This window comes from Leptonychotes weddellii, chromosome 6, assembly GCF_054177405.1.
Source record: "Leptonychotes weddellii isolate Sample4059 chromosome 6, ASM5417740v2, whole genome shotgun sequence".
NCBI classification, from domain to species: Eukaryota; Metazoa; Chordata; class Mammalia; order Carnivora; family Phocidae; genus Leptonychotes; species Leptonychotes weddellii.
In genome coordinates, this window is record NC_138374.1 from 14,626,124 (window position 1) to 14,638,533 (window position 12,410).

Sequence of the window (12,410 nt, forward strand, 5' to 3'; positions counted from 1 at the left end):
GGGGGGGGGGGGGCAGTGTTAAATTACTTGGCAATCTTTGGTTTCTTTCTGTGAACCCTCCCTGGAGCACCTCTCTCATTTCTAACCGGGTGGGTTTTTTTTCGTCCCAGATTCTTCTGAGATCATGTCAGTTTTGTGCTGGGATGACTGAATGCTCCCTTATGTGGTCTCAGGACACTTGAGGAAGCCACAGCCCCTCGCTTTGTAAAATGGCAGTTTGCTGCTCCCTCTCCCACTCTGCCTGCCCCTCGCCCTTTGGGAGGGACTCTCGCAGGGAATTCAGGACTTTAGCTGGAAGCGGGTGGCCTCTGAGGTCCCTCTTAACTCAGGGTGTGCCTTTTCTGAATTGGGAAGTGAGGGAGTTGCTGGCTCGGGTTTGAAGGTCCAGGGTACAAGCTGCTTTCTCAAATCCGCATATTAATCCAAGTTAGGGCAAATTACAACATTGGGGGTCTTCTTTCTAAATGCCCATTATTATCAGAAGCTTTTTGTATTAATGGCTTTTGACTTGGCCCTTGACCTGAGAAAGTCTTTTTAGTTATCTTTTTATCTTGGGAGTTTAAAATCCTCCCACCCTGGAGTATCAAGGGATTTTTGCCAACTGAAGGAAACTTAGTTTCCATTTCAGAGTGTTTATGTTTTCGGTAACACATGTATCTGCCTCATCATTTTGCAGTAAATCAGAGCGATAAGTGGATACAGTTGAGAATTATCTGGATTGCAGAAGCTAATCGAACTCATCTTTTCCTGTTTGGAGAGGGAGTGAATGCTAATGTTTACTAACTATACCTTTCAGCTGAGGAATTTAGGGATCCCCCCACCCCCACCCCAGGAACTTAGAAGTCCCCATTCTTTTGAGAAACCGATGACTTGTGTTTTGAACTCTCATTGAATTGAAAAGTTGGTCTGTGCAAAATGAAGCAGGTGGGCCCGGAATGAGATTAACCAGGGCAGCTCTAACTGGCATCCGTAGTCTTCTCTTGCTCATCAGAGGTCGAAGCTGTTTTTGTTTTTAAAGTAAGATTAAATCATTATGGAATGACTAGGTATCTTTTTAACAACAGAGTAAAACGAAAAAGCAAGATTTACCTGGGCTTTTAGAACATATAAAAATTACGAAGAATTCTCATTTGTGACACTTTTAAATTTTGTTACAGAAATACCCCATTCTGTGTTTCTAAATTCCCAATTTTGAGCTCTCCCAAATAGGTAGAATGCCTCATTGTGTCCAGATTCTCAAAAAAAAAAAAAAATTTTTTTTTTAATTTGTAAGTCTTATAAAGCAGTTGATATAGGAGAAATTGTTTTCCATGTTCCCTAGCCTGTGATACATATTGTGTATCCTCCAATGCGAGCCTGTCATTTTTAGGCTCAGCTGATTTTCCATTGTTTTGTAGGATGTAAAGAGAGGTCTGGAGCTAAAGAGTGGTTGGAATAGCACCCTCTGTCTAACGTAGAAACATTTCCAACTTTTCCCCCATACCATCGAAGTCATTCTGTTAGATAGCCATGGCGCTCTCAAGCAAAAGCTAGGGGTAGGGGTGGGGAGAGACTATGTAGGAGTGTCTTCCCAGAGAGATGGAGTTTTTATAAGAGTTCTCATAAAAAGTGATGGCGGAGCTGTTTCTTGTATGTGAATCTTTCGTGTTGCGTAAGCGGTGTCAGCATCTACAGGGGCCCTTGAAAAGGTTCCCATCCTTGGATGTTTACATATTTATGACTCTCATAAGAGCACCCTTGGATCACGGTGCCCATTGGCTGAACTCACACCATGTGGTCAAGGATTCTGGTTCCTACTGCTCTTCCAGCTGGTGAGTGTGTCTAGGGCCAAATGGGACTGACCTACTATCTGTGGATTGCACTTGGACCGTCCCCCCGCGGAAGCTTCCTGAATTTGCATCACACTTGGATCTGAGCAGTCATGGTTGAGCTATGCGCTTTAAGTTGGATCACAGTAATTGGTTGAAGGTGTCATCCTTCTTTTTTCTGTTTTTGTTTGCTTGCTTCTGAGTCAGATCACTCCATTCCCGGGAGAGGGCACTTTGTTCTAAGGTACTGCAGGGTAGAGATGAGCTGGGAAGAGTCAAGCCAGTAAAAATTCTTGAAAGCCTAAACTGGGAGTGCTGCGATCTGTGGTCAGGGAAGGTTTGAAAAAGAAACACCAACTAAGAGAGGTGGGCGGATTGATAATACTCATTTCAGAGGAATCATCTGGATCTTGTGTTTTCCATGCTTAGGAGCTCAGGTTTTTCCCTATTGAAACTGTACCTCAGGCAGTGGTTCTTAACCTTAGCCACATATGGGAACCATCAGGGGACTTGAAAACAAACAGGGATACGTAGGCCCCACTCAGGACCTTCTGACTCAGTTGGTTTAGGGATGGGGCTTAGGTATTCAGGTGTTCTGATGTGCAGCCAAAATTGAGAACCCCTGAGAAAAGATACGCAGTTACATATCCACCTTCTTCACCTGGAAAATTAAAAGCAAGCGGGGAGTAAGACTGCTACTCCACACTCCCGTGATGTGCTTTAACCAAATCTGTGGTACCTGCAGAAATCGAATGTGATTCTCCTGAAGCTATCCTAGGCTTTAAAGGCTGTGGGAACACTGCTTCAAAACCATCTCAAAAGGGATGCTGCCCAATCCCAAGCTCAGGGTTTGCTCATGGTTGGACTTGACCTGGAGCCTTTTTGACTTTGAAGCTCTTAGTGTGGGAGTCCTTGATGCGTTGGCAGTGGAATGGTCTGAAACCGAAATACTGAGGGGTCCCCTTTGGTGCTGAAGGGCCAGGCTGGGTGGTGGCGGGAATTCTGCTGTGGGCCCTTCCCCTCTTCTGAAGGGGTAGGAGCTCTGGGAACTGGGCTGGAGCCAAGTACAATTAAAGGGCCAGGAGGGGCCAACAAGCTTCAAAGCGTAGGAAGCTGTGCCAGTTTTCTTGCAAATCCCTTTAATGATGGGAAATGTTTCTCCAAAGACTTCTGTCATTCAGAGATGGGAGACTTTCCCCAAGCTGAGGGAGGATGGCACGTCTGCCCAGGCCCCGGCCGAAGCAGGAAGCAGAGCAGTCATGGCGTGAGGACGAAAGCGGTGGCTTGGGAATGGGGAGACCTGTGCCTTCGGTTTCCTTGGACAAGTCGCCGAGCTCTCCAGGCCTCAGTTTCCCCATCTAGAAAACAGCCTCCAGTGTTGGTCTATCCTGACTTACCAAGCACTCTTCAACGCTCGTTGCTCTGTGGTCACTGAGGAATCTTTGGAGGAGGATGTCTTGAGGAGAGGGAAATGAGGGAGGGAATATGGATAGCCCAACGAAGGTCAGCGTAGGGTTGTGATTCTTATAAATAAAATCAATTTCCTGGCGAGAGCCGAGAGTCACAGACAGTGGGAGAGAGACTGCCATTGGCCATGTGAGGAATTTGTTCCTCAAGGACTTGTGTGTGAACGCATCTCCAAAGATTGTTAGGGAAGGCCAGAGCCACCCTCCGAAACACAGAATTATTCACTCCCGTTTGACAGACAGGTCAGCTGAGGTCTAAAGAGATGAAGCAACAACTCAAAGTCACACAGGATGCAATATCCCTGAGAACTGAGTTTCTAAAGGGTAGAATTCCTGTTCTACTAACAGCAAGGGTTTATTTAGAAAGAAGTACTCGAAGCAATTTCAGACCACTTCCTTCCTTTAGCCAGGAAGGGACTAGCTGCTCAGTGAAACGCTCCTCAATCTTCGGGGCCTAGTCCACATGCCTCCTCTTCCGTGAAGCCTCCCCTGATTCCCTCTGTGTTCCTGCACTACTTGAGGTATAACCTCGTCCACGCCTGGTGTATCATAGGTGAATGAATGTCACCTTGTCTTAGATGTCTGTTTCCTCTGTCACGCTGAATGCCTTCAAGCCTGAAATCTTGTCTTTCTCCTCCCGGCGCCCCTCCCCCTCAGCCCCTGGTACATTGCCAGCACCTGGGTCCCCGGGGCATAACTGGGGCATGAGGGAATGAATAATTCCGGGCATCGGCAGCACATATCGTCTGATGCTCTGGCTCTCAAGAGCAGACCTGGTTCCTAAAGGGAAATGGAGCAAAATCTCAAAGCCACATCCCATGAGTGGAGACAGAAGCCCACGGCGGTGGCCCTTGGCTTTCCCGACTTGAGCCTTATTTCTGTCTGTTCCAGCACAGGGGTGTTGCTGTCTGGTGGTACAGAGAAGGATCCTGCAGGTTTCTGCTTGTGAGTATGAGCCTGCCTGTGCTCTCTGCAGCAGCTGACCTGGCCTCCAGGGCTCCCGAGGGCGCAGACCTGGCTCTGCCCCTGCTCTGGACCCATGGCTGAGGGATCTTGTGGAGCTGGGCGCTGGCCTGGGCGCTCTGGGGCTCGGGGTTCTAATCTGGCCTTTGCCACTAACTCGCTGTGCGACCTTGGGCAAGTCACTTAACCTCTCTGGGCCTTGTTTCCTCATCTGTACAAGTGAGGATAATGATTACTAACCTGCCTCACAGGCCGCTTGGTGGAATAAATGGTAAGAGCTACTGGCAGATACTTTGAGAAGGGGCAGTGTTGAATGGGTCCAGGAGAACAGCTAGCCTGAGGCCTCTAGCACATGGTTGTGACCCCAGCATTTCCTCCCTTCTTGTGTGTGTATTGAGGGGGGAATCCTCTGTTAATGTGGGCACCAGCTGTGCCCATCACATGCTTTTCCAAGCTGTTGGGAGCTCTGAGTTGGGGAAGCTCAGCCTGTCCCCAGGTAAACTAGCCTCTCCGAGAGAGAACATGTGTGTATTTCTCTCGAGTCAGCTGGAAAGGAGGTGGGCACGGAATTGCTCATTCTCAAGCCTCCTATCATGGCCTTGCCTGACTTTTCTCTGATGTCTCGGTAAGTTTATCTAGGAGAAACCCTTAAATTCTAACAAGAACTTCAAGCTGTTTATACTCATTTTCTATTTCTTGGCTCTCCCCTTCTCCCTAGTTAGTCTCCAAATGAAAAACCCCACTGGGGGAGGAAGGGCGAGGAGAATGTATAGAATGTATAGAAAAGTAGGAGCCAGCATTGGACTGGAGCGAAAGCAGAATGAGCCCAGAGCACCTTCATGTCCCATGTCTCTGTGCAGTCCGATATCGGGGAGGCCTGGGGTGGGAGCCGACTCCCACGGGAGCCCTGCTCTGCTGTTTTCTCAACACACCCCTGAGTGCTTTTCTCACTTTTCTGAGCCCCTCCCGGGGACTTCAAAGACAGCTGCAGGCCTGTTGGAGTGTGAGCTCTGTGCAGGGGCTCAGCTGCAACAGCTTGCATACTGGCCTGCTTGCTATGAAACCGAGGGAGGACAGTCAGCTGTTAGCTCAGAGCGAGCAACCTGCTGCTCACAGAGGCATCTGAGCGGGGCAGATGTGCGGCCCTGCCCTCGGATGTGGCTGTCTCAAGGAGAGTGACCAACTCTCCCGGTTTGTCTGGGACTTTCCTGATTTTGCCCCTGAAAGCCCCAAGTCCCAGGAAATCCTGTAGTTCTGTGGATGGAGAGGGGAGGTCACCCTGTTCCCAGGCCTCTGCTTTATTTAAAAGGCCCGAAATCAAGAATTTGGTTCCTCCATAGCAAAGATGAGCTAGAGCCAATCATTTCATGTCCTTGGCAAGAAAGTAAAAGTCCCAAGCTTAAAAACCGACAGTTTGTACCTAAGATACATCCCCCATGTGCTAAGTGAAAGAAGCCAGCCTCAGAAATCTTCCACACTGCATGATTCCGTTTATGCGACTTTCTGGAAAAGGCAAAACTAGAGGGAAAGCAAACCAGGCCATTGTTGCCAGGGCTGAGGGAAGGGGTTGACCACAAAGGGGTACGTGGCAAGTTTGGGGAATGATAGAAATCTTTACAGCTCAGATCTTGATAGTGGTAGTGGTTCCATAGTTCCAGGTTTTTTGTGAAAACTCAGAAGTGTATAGTGTGCAGGGCATTTTTCTTCCCTGTGTGTAAATTATACCTCCAGCAAGCTGACTTTAAAACAAACCCTTGCGGGGCGACTGGGTGGCTCAGTTGGTTAAGTGTCTGACTCCTGATTTCAGCTCAGGTCGTGATCTCAGAGTCCCACGGCAGGCCCCTCACTCAGCGGGGAGTCTGCTTGTCCCTCTCCCTCTGTTCCTCTCCCCACCCCCCAACACTGGTTGTGCACACATTCTCTCTCTCTCTCTAAAATAAACAAAATTTTAAAAATAAATAAAACCCTAGCAGTTTGGGGTGCTGTGGCGATTGAGTGTCCCATTGGCCATCACAGGTTGTAAGCAGAATCTGAGGTCTCTGTGTTTTCCTGTCTTCAGCGATCTAGAGGTACAGCAGAAGGGAGTGAAGAATTTGGGTAGAAAACAAAAAGATGGACTCCTTGACAGCATCCTAAGTGCAAGAGACTTTTTCCATTAGGCCCAAACAGTGTGGGGGTGGAAGCTCACCCTCTATTTAGAGAGAAGGAAAAACCATTCTCCTAAACTCAGACAGCAGATGAGCCCAGGAGGGTCATGGAATAGTGAAGCATTAGCTCCGGGCTCCCACCCTGGGAACTCCGCTGCTGCACACATGGATCTAATGTATTGAATCTGGCCGCCTTCCTGCAAGTCTTTTTTTTTTTTTTCCCCCCCCCTCACCAATAAAGTTGTTGAATTGGAATTGAGTACCCAAATCTGCACCGTAATTCCTTCCTGGCCGACTTTGTTTTTGGAAGTCCTGCTTGTCTCTGCTAGCTAGGAATGATTTTGAGGCAGGGAGAACCCATGATTTAGCAAAATAGTGCACCTAGTTCCATATGATGTAAGGGATCGGTCCTCTTGGTTCCAGACAGGGGAAGTCTCCTAGGCACCATGGCAGGAGATGGGATGTGGGATTCTATGAGAAGAGGAGCACTCTGGTGGTCCTGATGGAATCTGAAGCTCTTGGTGGTTTCTGTTGTTTGTTTGCTTAATCAAAACCCATGTTGAATTGGCTTATTCCTCAGGCGAGTTGCGTCTGGATCTATAACCTGGGGAGCTGATCCTGTGTCTTCCCATCGTTCTTAAATACAGCGTGTTGAAAGGCTGTAGAACTTCCATCCATGAGAAAAATCTGGGCCTAGATCACGTTCAGCCATGAATTACATAGAGTTTCCCGCACGCAACTCTTCTTACTCACGGATCTATCTAAGCCAGTGGTCATGCACAGAGCCACTAGTCGCTCACAAAGGCAGGTCTGTTCACCTGTTCTTAGGGTATTCAGGAAGAATTGCTGGGGCAGTCCTTAGTTCTAATCGTCTCGACTTTGTCGGGGGGTGCTGCAGGGGGAGGGAAAGAGGTAGGAAGTATGTTTTGTATGTATTCAAAGGGAAACATCCCTGATGCAGGGTCAGGCCTAGCTTATCGTGGGTCCACCTAGGAAAGGCGAGGTTTGGGGCAGTTCCAGAATGGACAGGCTGCAGAGGCGAAGCTGGGAATGCCTGGGTGGGGAAATTCCAGATACTTCCTTACCTGGACCGCAGTTGCTGCCACCATCACCGGGGACTACGCTGGCATCCTTGTGGGTTGTGGGGATGATCTTAGCCTCCCTGTTCGACCAGCAAGTGGGAACCCTGCCATTTCCTTCCATCCTCCACCCCCTTTTTTTCTCCCCCAGTTTTTACACAACAGGATTTATTCATGCTGACTGTATTCAAGTCCCCAGATGGGGGGAGAGAAAGAGATTGTGTTGAATGAGCTTATTGTTTGGAGGTTTCACTGACTTCTTTTATTTAATACCCACAGTCCTGGAACATATTGAGCTGATTTACTAAAATTCAAATATGGGTCCTTTTGGAAGGAACTCTGCTAGGGTGCTTGGTACCCCTGATGTCGGGGCTGGGACCTATTGGGTGGTGTGTTTGCTTGGGACAGCGCCTCTTCATCGTTGTGGTCTTGGGTCCACAAGGGGTGGATATTCTTGGTGACAATCCCAGGCTCCTTATGAGCTTGAGATGGTCACCACCCCACCGCCCTTTGCATTGTCTGGCCTTTTGCGGCCTCCCCTCTAGACAAGTGGAAGGAAAAAAAGGCTGGGGATGTGGCAGATCTTGGGCTGAAGTGGCGAGTGTCAAACGACCTCACACACTTGCTGCTCGAATGCCCAGTGCAGTGCGGCTGGTCCATGATGGTCAGGGTCGAGTTGGATTGTGTGCCTTTTAGCGTGTTTTAGACATGGGGTCCCTGCAGTCGATACCGCTGGGACGGTGGCTGAGCACCCTGGTGTGGGATGGCCTCATACAGGGGTCTGCGCGGCCGCACCATAGTTGGACCGTGACCACTCCTGGTGTCCAGAGCTCTTGGGGATCTCCTGAGAGAGCAGCCGCTGCAGGTCCTTGAGCCGGGGGAGGCTCGTGTCCCCCTGGGGATGGTGGAAGCCCATCTCTGGTTCAAGTTCACAGCGTCCCAGATGCCCTAGAAGTGAGCCTGTGGCAGAGTGAGTTGGGTTGATGACAGAACCGTCACAGGCAAGTGCGAGTGTGAGGTGCTCCAGGCCCCCTCTCGGGCACCACACACGAGGCTCGAGGCTCGAGGCTCGCTCCTGCTCCTGTGAAGGCGGCGTCCTCCCTCCCTCTCTCTCCCCCTCCCTCCATGCTCTCCTTTCATTCCCTCATTCTCCCCTCTTGACTTTCTGCCACTCTCTCTCTCTCTCTTTTTTTTTTCCCTGCCACATCCATTGTTCAGGTCTCCTGAGTCTTGAGTTTAGAAAAGGGATTCCCTCTGAGAACCTGAGGCCAGAAAGACCCAGAAAGAGCGACCCCCCCCCCCGCCACCCCTGGGCCCCAGGTCTCTAGTTCTGTGGGGCTTTCATTTCTAGTAGCCATGGCTAGAATCCTAAGCTTCCCCAGGGGGAGCTGATGACCTCAGAGTCGGGGTGGGGAAAGTGGGGCTTGCTCTCAGCCAAAGAGCATCTCATTCCCTCCTGGCAGAGGCGGCCAGAGTGAAACTCTGTTCAGCATAGCCCCTGGTGTTTCCTCAGGCCCTAGAAAGTGTCGTTCCAGATGGCCTAATGCAAAGAAGGCCGCCTTCTCCAAGCCTCATGGTCCACACCACTGGCTCACCCCGGGACCTGGCCAGCCATTCCACCGGGCCCAGTGCAGGTTAGTGCCACGGTGGCTCGGATTCCCAGGAAAGAGCATTCCTGGCCTCCCTGTGTGGGTCCTTAAACGGCCCTGGGACCTGCTAACCTCTGAGGGGTGGGGGCTCCTCCCACCGCCCCCCCAAGCTCCCTGGCAGTGAGCATCAGAGGAGGGCCTGGCGTCCGCACAGGGGGAGCATGAGAACAGTGCCGCAGTTTGGATAAAAGTTCCAAACATGAGGGCTCAACACTGACGAAAATAATTTTTTCCCATTGACCTCCTGGCTTCTCAGTGGGCAGGCGTCCATCTCCCGCCCATGTGCTGGAGGCTGGGTGTGTGTCACTGGAAACTGTTCGGGCTGGGAGCAGACCTCTGAGAGTTATGGGGTCCAGGTGTCGCTCCGGGCCCGCCACGCACTGGTTCCCCCGAGAGTGGGGAAGGCCAGGGAAGGCCGGGGAAGGCCCGTTTTTGTTCTCAGAGGGGGAATTCAGTCTGCGGCTGCTTTTGAGATCAAATCCTTCTGAAGCACGACTCCCTCCCCTGTCCTCGCCCTCCAGCCCTCCGCTTGGACCCGAAGAGACTTCGGGACTGGAGTTCCCTGGTGCATCTTTTAGTGTGGGGGTTTTGGCTTCTCTGACCCCAACGGGAGGGCCGCGGTGCGCCCAGGTTTGCAGGGAGGCCCACGGATGTTGTTGACGTAAGCGCGGACCGGCAGCGAGAGTCGGGGCCTCTGGTCACTCTCAGCCTCAGTTCTCCAGCTTGGCCCCGACTCCTGATGCCCGCAGGGCAGCTGACTTGGGGGAAGGGGGTCGGGGGTTGTGCTGGAAAACGCCTGTGGTGGGTTGGAGGGATGCAGGGACCCTGATCTGGGGGTCTGTCTTCCTTCCCTCCTGGCATTCTTGCAGCCCTAAACCTGTGTGGCTGGCAGGGCCGTGGTGAACTGGGAAGAGGCTGGTGAGAGCCTTCTCTTCACGAACATCAGATGTGAGTGGCATGTGTGTGTGTGTGTGTGTGTGTGTGTGTACTCATGTCAGAGGAGAGGGGGTGTCAGGTGACAATTGGCCCCATTTTCTTCGAACTTCCTAAAGCTATTAATGCCCTCCAAGGGTACAATTGCTGTCTAACAACAAGATTTATTTGTCTGCCCTGGGGAGGCCGAGGCAGCCGGGAGAGAGAAAGTAAGAGTGCCAAGAGACTGCTCTGTTGGGGTGGAGTGACTTCCAGACTCCAAGCTTATTTGTCAAGGCTCACTCAGCCTTGACACCTTGACCCCCCTGAAGCCTTTAACCCCTCACTGCACCGCGCACAGCCCTTCTCTGTGCCCTCGTACCTGGCGGCCGTGTATTCGTGCGTTTAGATTCCTTCCCTGGCTGGAAAAAATACGGGCAGTCACATAGCTTGTAACAAAAGATTCTCTACGAATGGCTTTTTTCCCCCTTAAAAAATCTACCCTCACTGACTGTGAAAATGGTTTAGATTCAAGAGGAAACAGCTGGCTGGCGGGGATCCTGGTGGGGTCTTGGGTAAGATTCCGCTGTGTCACTGATGACTTTATTTGGTGCATTTCCCGCGCAAGCACACTTGGCAGTTGGGGAATTTTGTGGCTGAGAACTTTCATCAAGGCAGGGGCAGCAGGAACAGCTTCCAACGGAGGCCAGGAAGGGAAGGCCTTATTTCATTCAGGACAACCCAGACCTGTCCAGTGGATGTCTCGGATCCGCCTTGGTAGTTTAACTTGGATGCTCACAAACCCTTTTCTTTCTAGAATATTCTGTCTTTGGGTTTCTCTGAGATTTCAGTACATTGCCCCTGTAGCTAAGGTGAGCCCAGATTTCTTAAGGCCCCCAAACCAGGCCCTCTTCTTTGAGTGCAGATGGCGTCTAAGGCGCCTTGCCAGTGGCTGTGGGGAGGGAGAGCGAGTGAGCGAGCGAGCGAGTGGTGTTATCCCCTGTATTGCCCTGGAGAAAATCTGAGCTCCTTCTCTGCATGGCTGTTTCCTGTTTGTTCAAGCCTCTATAGTCATTCCTCACTTTGCTCTATGTCCCAGCCATACTGGATTCCTTGTGGTTTTGCACACTCGGCTTGTGCATGTGCCGTTCTGTTGGCCTGGATGTCCTCTCCTTGGGGCTGCCTGCCAAGCTTATTTGTCAAGGCTGACTCAGCCTGGACCCCCTGAAGCCTTTAACCCCTCACTGCACCTGACACAACCCTCCCTGGCCATGGTCATTGTGTCCACGTTATAGTTGATGGAAAGTCTGTATTCCCAGGAGGCTGTAAACTCTGTAAGGGTCAATGCCATTATTCCTCTTTGTGTCCACAGCACCTAACCCATGGGTGTGTATTATGAGTGTTCAAAAACTGGCATTGTGGGATTGAGACATGGTTGCCATCCTCAAGGTTTCTCAGAGTTTGATTATATGGAAGTTAAGGGCTTCTTATCACTAGTGGACATCCTGGACAAAGTTAATGCAGTTGGCGAAAAGGAGAGAGAGCTTTACAGTATCCAAAACCCTCCAAGGATTAACATTTAGAACAGACAAGGAATTCCTGCACATCAACCAGAACAAGGCAGAAATTGCAATAGAAATAAAGATGAGTAAAGGATATGAACGGGAGATTACAAGTGAAGGAGCCTCCCCAAAGCTAACGAGCATCTGAAGAAGTGTGGGGCTCCTTTCGTCAGCAGGGACAAACCAACCAAAATGACCACCTGGAAGACTGACGGGAGAGAGAGAGAGAGAGAGAGGCTGCAGGCTCCCTAGTATTCTCAGAACGTTTGGAAATTTCTGCACGGGTCCGCACAGGATGGGTCCGAAGATGATCTTTGCAGCATTCTTTGTGGTGGTCGAGAATGGGAAGCAGCCTTGGTGTCTCTGGGGAGAGTGGACAGGTGAACGATGATGGTGGACACCCATCCAAGTGAATCACCCAGCAGCAGAAGCAGTGGGTTAGCTGTCCATCCAGCACCATAGACAGACCTTGAAGACCTAGTGCTGAGTGAAAGGTAAGAAGCAGAATAGGACATCTGACAATAGCATTTACAGCCATTAAATTCCTACAGTGGTCCACATGAAGCAGGAACACATGCACACAAAATGGTACCTATTAGAAAGTTCATCTTGGGGAGCGAGGAATGGGATATAGGGACGAAAGGGAATTTGTAAGAGTTTGCTTATGGTGTGTTGTGGATACCAGAAGCCTACAGATCTGACTTGAAGCAGAATGTGCCATAAGAGGGGCAACAGCAGAAGCTCACACAGTGTGCTGTGGGAAGAGGGGACAGGAGCTTCTCCCCGCCCTTACCCACCCCATGGGGTGGAGTCAACGGGGAGGT

General features: G+C 50.7%; 1 protein-coding gene across 4 annotated transcripts in view; it reads left to right on the forward strand.

Moving 5' to 3' along the window:
- Window positions 1-12,410, forward strand: part of AFAP1L2 (actin filament associated protein 1 like 2) — a 94,698-nt gene that overhangs the window by 1,677 nt on the left and 80,611 nt on the right. For 2 of the 4 annotated variants that reach the window (XM_081823466.1, XM_081823467.1), the window contains exon 1: window positions 4,200-4,219. The exons of the other annotated variants lie outside the window; for them this stretch is intronic. The gene's annotated coding sequence lies outside the window, so the exon portion shown is untranslated. Of the gene's footprint in view, window positions 1-4,199; window positions 4,220-12,410 lie in introns of those variants that run through there. 4 annotated transcript variants of the gene reach the window in all.